This window comes from Pongo abelii, chromosome 2 (genome assembly GCF_028885655.2).
Source record: "Pongo abelii isolate AG06213 chromosome 2, NHGRI_mPonAbe1-v2.0_pri, whole genome shotgun sequence".
Lineage (NCBI taxonomy): Eukaryota > Metazoa > Chordata > Mammalia > Primates > Hominidae > Pongo > Pongo abelii.
Genome location: NC_085928.1, coordinates 75,103,130 through 75,115,785, shown reverse-complemented (window position 1 = coordinate 75,115,785; position 12,656 = coordinate 75,103,130).

Here is a 12,656-nt window from a genome sequence, read left to right as displayed (position 1 = left end):
AATGGTACATTAGCAAATGTGATACAAGCAAAGCCTGAGAAGCACTTCCATATTGGGGCTTGCCTTCTCTTGCTGCACTTAGGAACCCTAAGATCACATGTAAAGAAGCCAAGGCTTAGCCTGCCACAGGACGAGAGACCAGGTACACCAAAGACAAGCTGTCCTCAAAAGGCTCCCATACCAACCAGCCTACCCACCTTCACACCTATGAATGAGACCATCCTAGACACACCAGCCCCAGCAGAGGTGACCCATACCAGAAGGATCTAACTAACCCTCAGAATTATGATAAATAATAATTCTTTGTTTTAGTCCACTAAGTTTTAGAGCAGTTTAGTATGCAGTGAAAACTACTGATACAACTGGAGAGTTACTGAAGGGTCTTAGAGGAGGGAAGGATATGTACTGAGGCTTTAAGATTAATCTGAAAATATTTGCAGGATTTAGGGAGCAGTGGTTCTAGCTGGAACAGGTAAACCAATCCTATGCTCTCCCCTTCTCTGAATTTGTCTAGCACTAAGACTGAGACAGTACACACACAGGAACCCTTCATTATATTGTGGATTTACCACCTAGAGCTACTTGTTCCAGAGAAGATGTGAGACTTGCTCTTTTGGATCCAAATTTCTCAAGTGGGGGGCAAAAGCCAGGGGTGGGATTCCAAGATAATAAGGCAATTGAACTATTACCACGTGCCAATACAAGAGGGATACCAACGAAATAATCTGAAATTCAGGGCAGCTGAACTACAGAGAAAAATAGTTCAGAGCTGGAGTTCAGGTCAGGATAAAGGAATGGCTTTCACAACTCTGAGATAGAGTTCATGCTGGAGTTCATTATAGCTGCTGTTTATAACCTCTTGGCCCTGACTCTTTCGCCCTTGCATATAGCCAGAATCACTTAGCGGAACTGAAAGGTAATGAAGATTTGTGGAATTATTTTGATTCCAAAGCTATGATAAAAAGGCTAAGTAAGAAAGGAGGTTTAAATCATTGCCTAATTTTAGCCCTGCTACTCTTCTCCCCAACTATTCTAAGAATTGGATACATTATGCCATGCAAACAAATTCAAGGTAGAGACAGTGTTCCGTAACAGTGCCCTTCACTTTTGAAGATTCCGTGTTTACAAAGTTCATCACTATAACCCTTCCAGCAACTTCATACTGCAGCTCTGGGGTGTGTGTGTGTGGTATTTTACAAATAACCCAACCAAGGTCACAACATGTGACTTACTAGGGGGCCAGAGCAAGTCGATAACATCTAACCTGAGTTAGAAACCGCACCTCCAAATGTCCTATCCACATCCTCAGCTCTGTCCTCGCTTAACGGCTTATAATTTCCCCAAAGATGAGAACAATGATAATTTATGAAAATAAAACAATTGCTCACGTTGTTTTCAGTTCAATGTACTCTTCAGCATGCAAATCACATGAGACTTTAGCTAAGGTATGGGGCAGGGAGAGGGTGAAGAATTTGGGTTTGACGCTGCTAAATTTGATTTACCTTAAAAAATCATAATCCACTATAATTATGATAAGGAACCCAGAACTGAAGCTCTGCCCAGCCCACTACCCCTGCTACACTCATTTTTCTAACTTCAAAGGGAGCCGATCCTCTGATTACTGGTAAGCAGCGTTTTTGACGTGTGTTGAGAGCGTGAGTCTTTGTGTCTCTGTGGAATCAATTATCGGTAGGCCTGGAAAATTAAAAAGTTGAATTATGTTCTCGTGGATGCATATTCAGATGCTAGGCACTAGTGCAGAGAAGAGAGTTCTAACAATCCTTTCCAGAAAAATCCTGGTCAAAACACAGGACTTCAGCAATCTGCTCTTTTCACTTGCTCAGGACTCGGGCTTCAGGTTTGGGTGTGGACTGTGTGCAGGGCCTATATTTAGTGATTATTTTGCATATGTTCTCTCAAAAAGTTTCACAGATGCCTCACGCTGGCAGTTGGGGGTATATTTCCTTTTAGTGGGGACTATCTGTTGTCTGAATTTGCCAAGCCGCTCATACACAGATAACGGATTTCACATTCAGTTTAGAGTGAGATTGATGGGCCTTTGAATCTATGACAAAGCAAGACCCAATTGTAGCACAGTAGACAGATATAATAGCACAGGCTTAAGAGAAAGGAAACCACAAGCACCCCAGTTTTATTATTAATAATAACATTAAATATCATTGCTGATAATGTTATAAATAATAATAGCAGATAATATTTATTGAGCTCTTAAGAGATGCGTCCGTCCAAAAATCAGCTCTACCACTTGCTGTTGATTTGACCTTGGAAAGTGACTGTATTAGTCTCATAGGGCTGCCATAACAAAGTACCTAACACTAGGTGCTTAAACAACAGAAATGTATTGTCTCACAGCTGTAAGGGTTGGAAGTCTCAAATTAAGGTGTCCTAGGGCCATGCTGTCTCTGGGGACTCTAGGGGATAATCTCTCCTCTCCTTTTCTAGCTTCTGGTATTTGCTGGCAGTCCTTGGCATTCCTTGGTTTGTAGATATGCCGCTCCTGTCCATTGCCATCTTCTCTTTGTGCGTGTTGGTCTCTGTGTCCCAATTTCCCCTTTCTATAGGGACTGCAGTCCTAATGAATTAGACCCCAACAAATGACCTGATATTAACTTGATTACCTCCATAAAGATCCTATTTCTAAATAAGGCCACATTTTTTTGAGATACTAGGAATTAGAACATCAATGTATCTTTTATGTGACACACATTTCAACCCATTAGAGTTACCTAACCTCCCTCCTAACACCACTTCCCCTTTATAAAATGAGGATATAAGTGCTGACCTCACAGGGCTGTGGAGAAGCTGGGGCTATGCATGTAGAAGGATTAGCACAGTGCCTGGCACATGGCTGGAAGGCATCAAATGTTAGCTAGTATTATTATGAAATGGGGATATAGAGCCTTAGAGCTCAATTTATTTTGCTTTGCTTATAGAGAAGCCCATATGGATAACATTTTCCTCCAACTCTAAAGGGCATAACGATTTTTTGTAACAATGTAAGTTGATTTTTACATCTTGTACTTTACAAAGGAACTATATATTTGAATAAAATTTACTTTTTATTTGAGTATTGCCACGTATTCATACTATGATACAATTGCCTTGAATAAATACCTTACTCCCAGCAAGTAAATAAACCCTAAATGTTAAAAATCTGAACAATTTAAACAAGGCTAGAAAATGCGCCTTCTATATTATTCCAAAAATAAAAGAAATAAAGGCTCTAAAATGCAATATTGAATCCCCCCAACCATGCTGATGTAGGTAAACTATATTTCCGATATTGGGAAATAGCCTCATAAACTGAGAAGAACACGGCTTTTAGATTCAAGTACATATGGATTCAACTTCCTCCTTTACCCCTACAGCTCTGTGAGCAGTGGGAAGTTATGTAACTTTGTTCAGCCTTGGTTTCTTCATCTGTGAAATTAGGAAAATAATACTCCTTCAAAAGTGAGACAGCCTAACCTGCAGTGGATGAATGGATAAACAAAATGTGCTATGTACATATAATGGAATATTATTCAGCCTTAAAAAGGAAAGAAATTCTGACACATGCTATAACATGGATTAACCTTGAGAACACTATGCTAAGTGAAATAAGCCAGTCATCAATAGACAGATACTGTATTATTCCACTTATGTGAGGTACCTAGAGTCATCAAATTCATAGAGGTAGAAAGCATAATGGCTTTTGCCAAGGTCTAGGGGGAGGGTAGAATGAGGAGCCACTGTTTACTGGGTAGAGAGTTTCATTTTGCAAGATGAAAAGAGTTCTGGAAATGGCTGCTCATGATGGTTTCAAAACGATGTGAATATCCCTAATGCCACTAAACTGTACACTTTAAAAATGGTTAAGATGGCAAATCTTATGTTATATATATTTTACTATAATTTTTTAAATAAATTTAAAAAATAAATCCTAAAACATTTTTTAAAATGTGAAACAGTTTAAGGAAATCCCCTAATGCGATGCCTAGACTAGAAGCAGGTAGCTATCAGACACATTCCATCTTTAATATTCTCCCTCCTCCCCACCATAAATAGTTGCAAAAATAATTGGCGTGTACACATAGCCAAAGATTTAATGCCACATAGCCAAACAAATGCCAGATAATTCAGTAACCCTTGATTTTGAAGTGAAGCTTAGAAGAAAGTGAACCACATTGGATCAGGAAATAAGAAAAGCAGTCCATATGTTGGTATTAACTTGTTTTGTGATTGGGAGCAAGTCACTTAGCTTCTTTGTATCTGTTTTCTCATCTGTCAAATAAGCGGGGTTGAACTAGATAATCTACATGAAATCCAAGTTCTTAGAGGCTTTTATTACATAAATCAAGTCAAGACATGGTATTTAAGAATGAAGGGTCATAGTTTAGCATGCTAATAATTCTTCTTCATGCAAAAATATAGGAGGGGGAAATAAATATCTTTTATCATAATACCATGATAAATTTGCTGGGTGGAGGGAGGAATAGATTATAAGACAGGCTGAAAGGAGCAATTAATAGCAAAATGTCACACTATTCTATATCAAATGTTACGTATTTAAAAGAATATGTCAGTTTTGCAAGATGAAAAGGTTCTAGAAATGTGCCGCACAATGATGTGTATATAGTTAACAACTCTGTACTATACATTTAAAATGGTGAAGATGGTAAATTTTATATTATGGGTTTTTTGCCACAACTTAAGAAAAGAATATGGGCACCTATTTTCTTTCTTTAACATCCTCATTTTTCAAAAACAATACCAGTGGTTTTCAAGCTTTTTTAAAAAGAGCAAATCCATTCTTCTAACAAAGTTTCATGAGAAAAATAACTGTAAAAAAAAATATGGAGTTGAAAGTGAGGCATGAGATGGAGGTAACGAATATTCCCAGTATGAGCCTTTCTCCCTTGTTCCTTGGGCCTGCTCCTGAGTTCTGCAAAGACTCTCTAGTGCTCCAGGAGGCTGGTTTGAAAATCAATGCTTTACACTCTATAAAGAAATGTAGGCCAGGCACCTGTAATCCCAGCACTTTGGGAGGCCAAGGTGGGGAGATTACTTGAGGTCAGGAGTTCGAGACCAGCCTGGCCAATAGGGCGAAACTCTATCTGTACAAAAAACACAAAAATTAGCCAGGCGTGATGGCACATGCCTGTAGTCCCAGCTACTCGTGAGGCTGAGGTGGGAGGATCGCTTGAGCCCAGGAAGTTGAGGTGGCATTGAGCTGAGATAGCACCACTGCACTCCAGCCTGGGTGACAGAGCAAAGCCCTATCTCAGAAAAAAAAAAAAAAAGAAAAGAAAAGAAAAGAAATGCAAATGGCCACTCACCATGCATTCAACTGGGAATTAATGGTGGTAGAGCTTTATTCATCTGAACCCCACAATCCATCTAACCATTTACTGTAATACTGTAAAAGTGGACCTTAGAGGGGGTATTTCTATCTGCTTTCAGGAAGAGATATTATGGATATACTAGAGGTAAAAAGATGCCTTCACCAACCCCCAAGTTTAGCACATGCTCAATAAAAATGTGTATAAATGACTGAATTCATGAAGGGACCCAAGCTCCAGGAAAAGCATAGCAGGAGATGTATTTTATTAATCTATCCATTCATTCATTTATTCATTCAAAAACATTTCTTTATCATCAATTACATTGCAGATTATTGTTAATCACAGGGAATAAAAACATGAATCAGATACAGTCTTACCCTCAAGGAACTCACTCTCTGGTACAAGAGACATGTTTCAAAAGGTCATTGCAAAGAAATGTGGGAAAGGCAAGAATTATGCACAGAGGGCTATGGCAGTACCAAGCCAGCTGTGAGGGAGCCAGGGAAGACTTCTTGAAGGAAGGATTAAGAGCTAGCTGCCCAATGACAGGAGAAGGTCATGGAAGGTGTAGACAAAATAATGAGCATGTGTCCCTGTGTGGGAAGTGGCTTGGTGTGTTGGGAAGCACACAACACAGAGAAGGAATGGGAGACATGAATCCACAGGCAGGGTTGTGGAGAGTTTTGCATGTGAGTAGGGCCTGTCTGCATTTTTCTCCCTTGGCTTTGCCTGGCTCCTTTCCTTCCATCCTAGGGGACCTCCACCTGACACTCCACAGAGCTTTGAGTTCTATAATCAGTAGCTTACTCCCACTCCATGGAGAAAGAGGAAAGAAGGCTAAGAGGAAGAAGGAAAGGGCATTTCACCTCCTCAATGGAAGCTACCATAAAAAATCAGATCAGGCCGGGCACAGTGGCTCATGCCTGTAATCCCAGTGCTTTGAGAGGCTGAGGCCGGTGGATCACCTGAGGTCAGGAGCTTGAGACCAGCCTGGGCAACATGGTGAGACCCCGTCTCTATTAAAAATACAAAAATTAGCCAGGCATGGAGTTGTGTGCCTGTAGTCCCAGCTGCTATGGAGGCCGAGGCAGAAGAATTGCTTGAACCCAGGAGGCAGAGGTTGTAGTGAGCCAAGATAGTGCCACCGCACTGCAGCCTGGGAAACAGAGCGAAAACTCCATCAGAAAAAAAAAAAAAATCACGTTCACCCATAAAAGAAAACAACAGTGTTGCTTCATGAGTCCTTGATGGGTTTCTGAGAGGCAGAAATATGTGACCTGAAGGTGCTGTGTGGAAAGGGCCCACTGAGAACTCCTGCTCCACCAACTCCCCAGAACCAAGCTATCTATAGGTGCCGGGTGTTCATAGCTGACTTGCCCAGCATCAGGGAGGCCTGGTCCCTCAGCCTCAGTTCAAGGCCCTCAGGTACTTTGAGCTCAAGACTTCCCCTCCTTAGGACACTCTACTTTCCAGCTTTGTTTAATGAAAACATTCACTTTTGATTCAATAGCATTAGAAAACCCAGATTTCATTTCTCTTTACACCAGCATGAACACCTGAATTATTCCCCTACTGGGAGTCTCTTTGGAATTTGAATCAAAATGCTGACCATAATGGAGGGACTTCTCTATCTTATATGAACATCCACTAGATAAACATCAAACAAACGTAGATATGAAAATGCTGACATGGGGGAGACGGGAATGAAAATCTGTTAGGAAAGACCTCAGAATTCCCTATACTCTTTCTAAGTAGATAGAGATACAGATAAACATCCCAAATTTTAAGTTTTTAAATCTTTTAGTTGATAAAAATCAAAGAAGTGACTGATCCCATGTGGTCCAGACCACTGTTCTCATCTAAGGCAACCTCAGAAACCCAACAGCCCCACTGAGTAGATTCAGACCACAGGTTACTGGGAGAAGATGGATTTCAGAAACAGCAAAAATCAAAAGCAAATATTCTTTTGAAGCTTGCAAAATCACTGTTTTAGAATCTGAATTATATTGGCAACCAGAGAGAATCAAGCATTCTTCTTCATTGCCCAAAATACTAACATTTCCCTTGTGGGAACTGATTCTCAATTTATATTTATTACAAAAGGAAGTAAAACATGTTGAAGTCTTACATTCTCCTATTTTTTTTCCCTTTTCCATTGTCCTGAATAGTAAAGTACTGTATTACTCAGAAAATGATTTTGCATATGCTATCAGATAAATCTAAAACATTTTTGTGGCTAAATTTAGATGTTTGTATAACATACTGGGGGAAAATCAATTAAGTGATTTTGGCACCAATACTCAAAAGACATGTTTCTACACTTTCAGTAAAACTACAACAAACATGTTTAATATTTGGTAAAAACAGGGAGATATCGTCAAAATTTGAGAATCAAAAAGTCTTAAATTAAAAAAGATAAGATGATGGCTCTACATTCCCATGAACTAGTACAACAATTATTTTTTAAAATATACTTATACTGTTTTTAGAGCAGTTTTGGGTTCACTACGAAATTAAGCAGAAAATATAGAATTTCCATATAACCATCCCACGCCATGCATAGCCTCCCTGATCAAGATCCCTCACCAGATGGAACATTTGTTACAACTGATTAACCTACATTGGTACATCCTTAGCACCCACAGTCCATAGTTGAATTAGGGTTCACTACAGTCTATGGGTCTTGACAAATGTGTAATGCCATGTAGCCACCATTATAATATCACACTGAATAGTGTCATTGTCCTAAAAATCCCCTGTGCTCAACTTGTTAGTCCTTCCTTCTCCCCAGTTCTGGACAACCACTGATCTTTTTCCTGTCTCCATAATTTTGACTTTTCCAGAATGTCATAAAGTTGGAATCACGCAGTATATAGCCTTTTGAGATGGGCTTCTTTCACTTAATAATATGCATTTAATGTTCTTCCGTAATTTTTCACTGTCTAGATATACCACAGTTTATCCATTCACCTACTGAAGAAGAGCTTCGTTGCCTTCAAGTTCAACAATTTGCTTTTAAACTTACTTATTTAAAGAGTGGCTACCTCAGAATAATTGCTGTCTTTATTTTCTTATTTAATTTCAAAGGTGACCAAGACAACTCTTAAGGAACGCATGAATTGCCCTTAGCAACAACCCCAACAGACTGTCTGAATTTGCTTGCTTCTTCCTCTAATGATAACTCATCATTTTCATAAGGCAGCCCATTTCATTACAGAATATTTCTATTTATTATTACACAATTCATCCTAATGGTGGGTTTTTTCCTACAGCTTTCAAGATAAATCTAGTTCCTTTCTATGTGTTTCCAAATTATCTTTTTACATGAAAATCTCAGTATCTTTCTCTGTTTTTAACTTTCAGGTTCAGAGGTACATGTACAGGATGTGCAGGTTTATTACTTGGTAAACTTGTGCATGGGGGTGTGTTGTACAGATTATTTCATCATCAAGGTATTAAGCCTAGTATCCATTAGTTATTTTTCCTGATCCTCTCCCTCCTCCCACCTCCCACCCTCCAACAGGCCCCAGTGTGTGTTGTTTTCCTCTATGTGTCCAAGCATTCTGCTAAAAGTAAAACTTCAGCCAAATTAAACTGAAAGGAGTTTAATTGAGCAATGAACGATTCACAAATAGGGTAGCCCCCAGAATCACAGCAGATTCAGAGAGACTCCCGTGATGCCTCGTGGTCAGAACAAATTTATAGACAAAAAAAAAAGGGTAGTGACGTACAGAAATCAGAAGTGAGGTAGCGAAACAGCTAGATTGGTTACACGTTGACATTTGCCTTATTTGAACACAATTTGACACTCAGCAGTGTATGAGCGGTTGAAGTATGGCTGCTGGGATTGTCCAAGACTCCACTATTGTTATAGGTGCATACTCCTAAGTTAGGTTTTCTGTCTTGACTACCTATTAAGTTAGGTTACAGTTCGTCCACAAGGACTCAAATATAGAAGTACAGAGTCCTTCTCAGGCCATATTTAGTTCATTTTAACAATTCTCGTCATTTAGCTGCCACATATAAGTGAGAACGTGGTATTTGGCTGTTTGTTCCTGCATTAGTTTGCTAAGGATAATGGCTTCAGGCTCCATCCAAGAGAAAAATCTTAGTATTTTTCTACTGTTGAAAGAAAAAAAAGTAACAATTATAGCTTTATTGATTTTTCAAGCACTTTTGAAATTTATTCTCTTAAAATATTTACAGTAAGCAGAGACTTTCAGATGCCCAGTGTGACCCCTCCCAGAACGACCATCCCATCTGGCCAAGCTTTCTTTCCTCCAGGATTAGCATTGCTAATTCCTTGAAGTTTGCTCTCAAAACAATTTTTTGGGTCTCCCACATCATTCTGGGCATCCTCCTTTAAACACAGTTCTTTTTCTCTACATTCTTCCTCCAGAATTGGGCACAATCTTCCATGAGTAGTCAGCTGAATGCAGAGGAGAAGGAAACAGTGATCTTTCACGTGGAGTGAGTATATATGTTTCCACGACTGCAGTTGGAGGCTGCATCAGCTTTCCTGCCTCACCACTCTGAGACCACATGAAACCTGCAGTTCATTCAAGCTCGCTCCTTCCCCATCTGCTCTACTCTGCCCCCTCACTTCATCACATTTTCCCTCTTAAATTTCATCCTATTGCATTTGGCCCATTGTAATTTTGGAGGGTATATCTGTGACCTAAAATGCTAGCTCCCTCAACGTATTCTGCAATTATGGTTTTGATCAATTGCATTTAATTCACTACTTCATTCATTCAACTGACATATATTGTCAATTATGGTGTCAGATTCTGGGCTACGCTCTGGGGATAAATAGCATTGGTTCCTATTCTTAGGAAATATACAATCTAGTGAATTGCAGGTTATAATTGATCAGAATAATGAATGTGTAGCTACAAACTCTCTGAAATTAAAAGTACAATTTTATTAGTGATTATAGCCAAGTATTCTAATGTAGATATAGGCAGGAGAGTGATAAGGAAAGGCTTCCCTAGAGAAATGACGATTGAGCAGAGACCTAAAAGACAGAGAAGTTAACTAGCTAAAGGGGCAAATGGGGGAGTGGAGGGGAGCAGTCCAGCCAGAGGAAAAGCCCTGGAGAAAGGGCCCTGGAGGAGAAGCAGCATAGCGTAGTTCAGGGACCTGAAGCAAGCCCAGGGTGTCTGGAATGCAGAGCAGTGGTCGTGAAAGGAATCCCACAAGGTGATGCCATAGACACAGACAAGGCCAGACCATGTAAGGGCTTTGTAGGGAGGATTAATGGATTAATGATTTGGCTGCACTCACCCCATGAAGAGTCTCTCTGAAGCAGAATCCTCTATTATAAATTTCATCTTCATTTCCCCACATTTTTAGAGCCTCCCTGCTTTATCAGTCAAGTCCAAATCCTCTAACTTGCCATACAAGGCCCTCAAACTTTGACTTGCCTTTTCAAGTATGATGTGAGCCCCTTGTTCCCACAGAAGGGACCAATCAAGTGGGATATTTTCCCACCCCCCCTGTCTTCACCTGGAATATAGATTGTATAAGTAGCCCCGCCCCCCACTAATAGTTCCCTACTGAATAAGATTATCGCTTTTGCCCAGCACCGTGTCCTATGTAGTAGGCACAGCAGTAATGCCCAATGATTACGATTAATTTTTTTTTAATTTTTAAATTTTTTGTAGTTTCCCTAGAATAGATGCTGTGGGAACTTCTGCATTAGGAGTCTTTGCACAACAGAGAAGACAAATTAGGGCATGGATACTTCCTCTTCCCTAATGTTTAAGGTAACATTTTTCAAAATGTGCTTCTCACTAGTTCTGAGTGATAGAAACAGAAGTTACTTGAAAAGGAGTGCCTAGGCCACGTATATTTGGGATTATCAAGTTATGTATGAATTCAACCTACAGAACTCACAGCATTTACCTATTGGTGAGTATTCTGATTGCCCAAGAGAGAAACACTATGTTCATTCATTCATTCGACAGACATTAAGAATCTACCATATGCCAGGTAATACGTTTACAAAGGTATAATGGTAAACGTTTTAAAACCAGCTCTCTTAGGAAAAAAAAAAAACTAATTTGTAGTGTTTGCCAATTTCTGTGGTGTAACCATTCCCACATGGCTGATTACAAGCTATCAATATGACATCACTGAACTCAGAGTAGGGAAGAAACACACCCAATCAGCACTCACCAGCCAGTGCAAGCTGGTTCCACCTATCGCAACATAGGTGATAACCACTAATGAATGAACAATAATAGACAAAACAGCTATGCTCTCTGGTCTTGTAAACATCCAGTCTGGGGCAGGTGACAAAAAAAATAAATAAGGGAATAAACCTCATGAGTTAATAAACAATGAGGCTGAATTGTGCAGAGGATGGCCAAGGGGAAAATTACCGAGTCGTGTGAGATAGCCAACCACTGACAACTAGGGAGATGATCACGTGAGTCCTCCCCCAAAAAGTTGAGAACTAAATTATCAGAAGGAACCTGTCAGGGGAGCAAGGAAGGGAAAAGCATTTTAGGTGAGAAGAACAGCACAGGCAAAACCTTGAGCCTGAAAAGGATGTGGCCATTTAAAGGACTGAAAAGGCCATTTTGCCTGGAATAGAGTTGGTAGCGGGAGAGAATAAGAAGAGATGAATTTGGAAATGCAGGCACGAGCTACATACATGGTCTTGGAGCTCCTATTAGGGAGTTTAGATTTTAAAATGCAAAAGCAAGCACTTGAAGGTCATTCTGGTTTAGTTTTAGAAGGAAGTGAACTCTCCTTAGCAGTTTTACAAGCTCACTCTGACTGGGTATGGAGGATGGCCTGGGGCATTTTCCACTGTGATTTGACTGTGGATCCTTGCTTTCTCCAAGGATCTTTCTCCAGTGTGTCCTTCACAGTGCATTTTGGAAAATGTTAAATTAGGAGTTATAAAGAGGCTTGTAACTAGTTAATGTATAGGTTGGTACAAAAGTAAATGAGGTTTTTGCCATAAAAGTAATGACAAAAGCCACAATTACCTTTGCACCAACCTAATATTATTTCTCAATCTCTCATATAATAAGAAACAAACACTGAAGTGTGATTCATACAGGTTTTTTTCTTTGCTGTTTCCTACCACACCAACCTAGGCTTTCTCAACAGGCTTAGTAAAATCGCTGCCATTCATACAAGTGATCAAAGTGAAATCACTTTTTAAAAAATCCAAAGTGAAAGACCTAAAGGTACTGTGAAATCCAAGTCAGATGACACTGGCTATTGATAATTAGGCCCCAAACCTGGCTGGTTGCAAGAATAGCACTGCACAACAGAACTTTCCATCATGGTAGA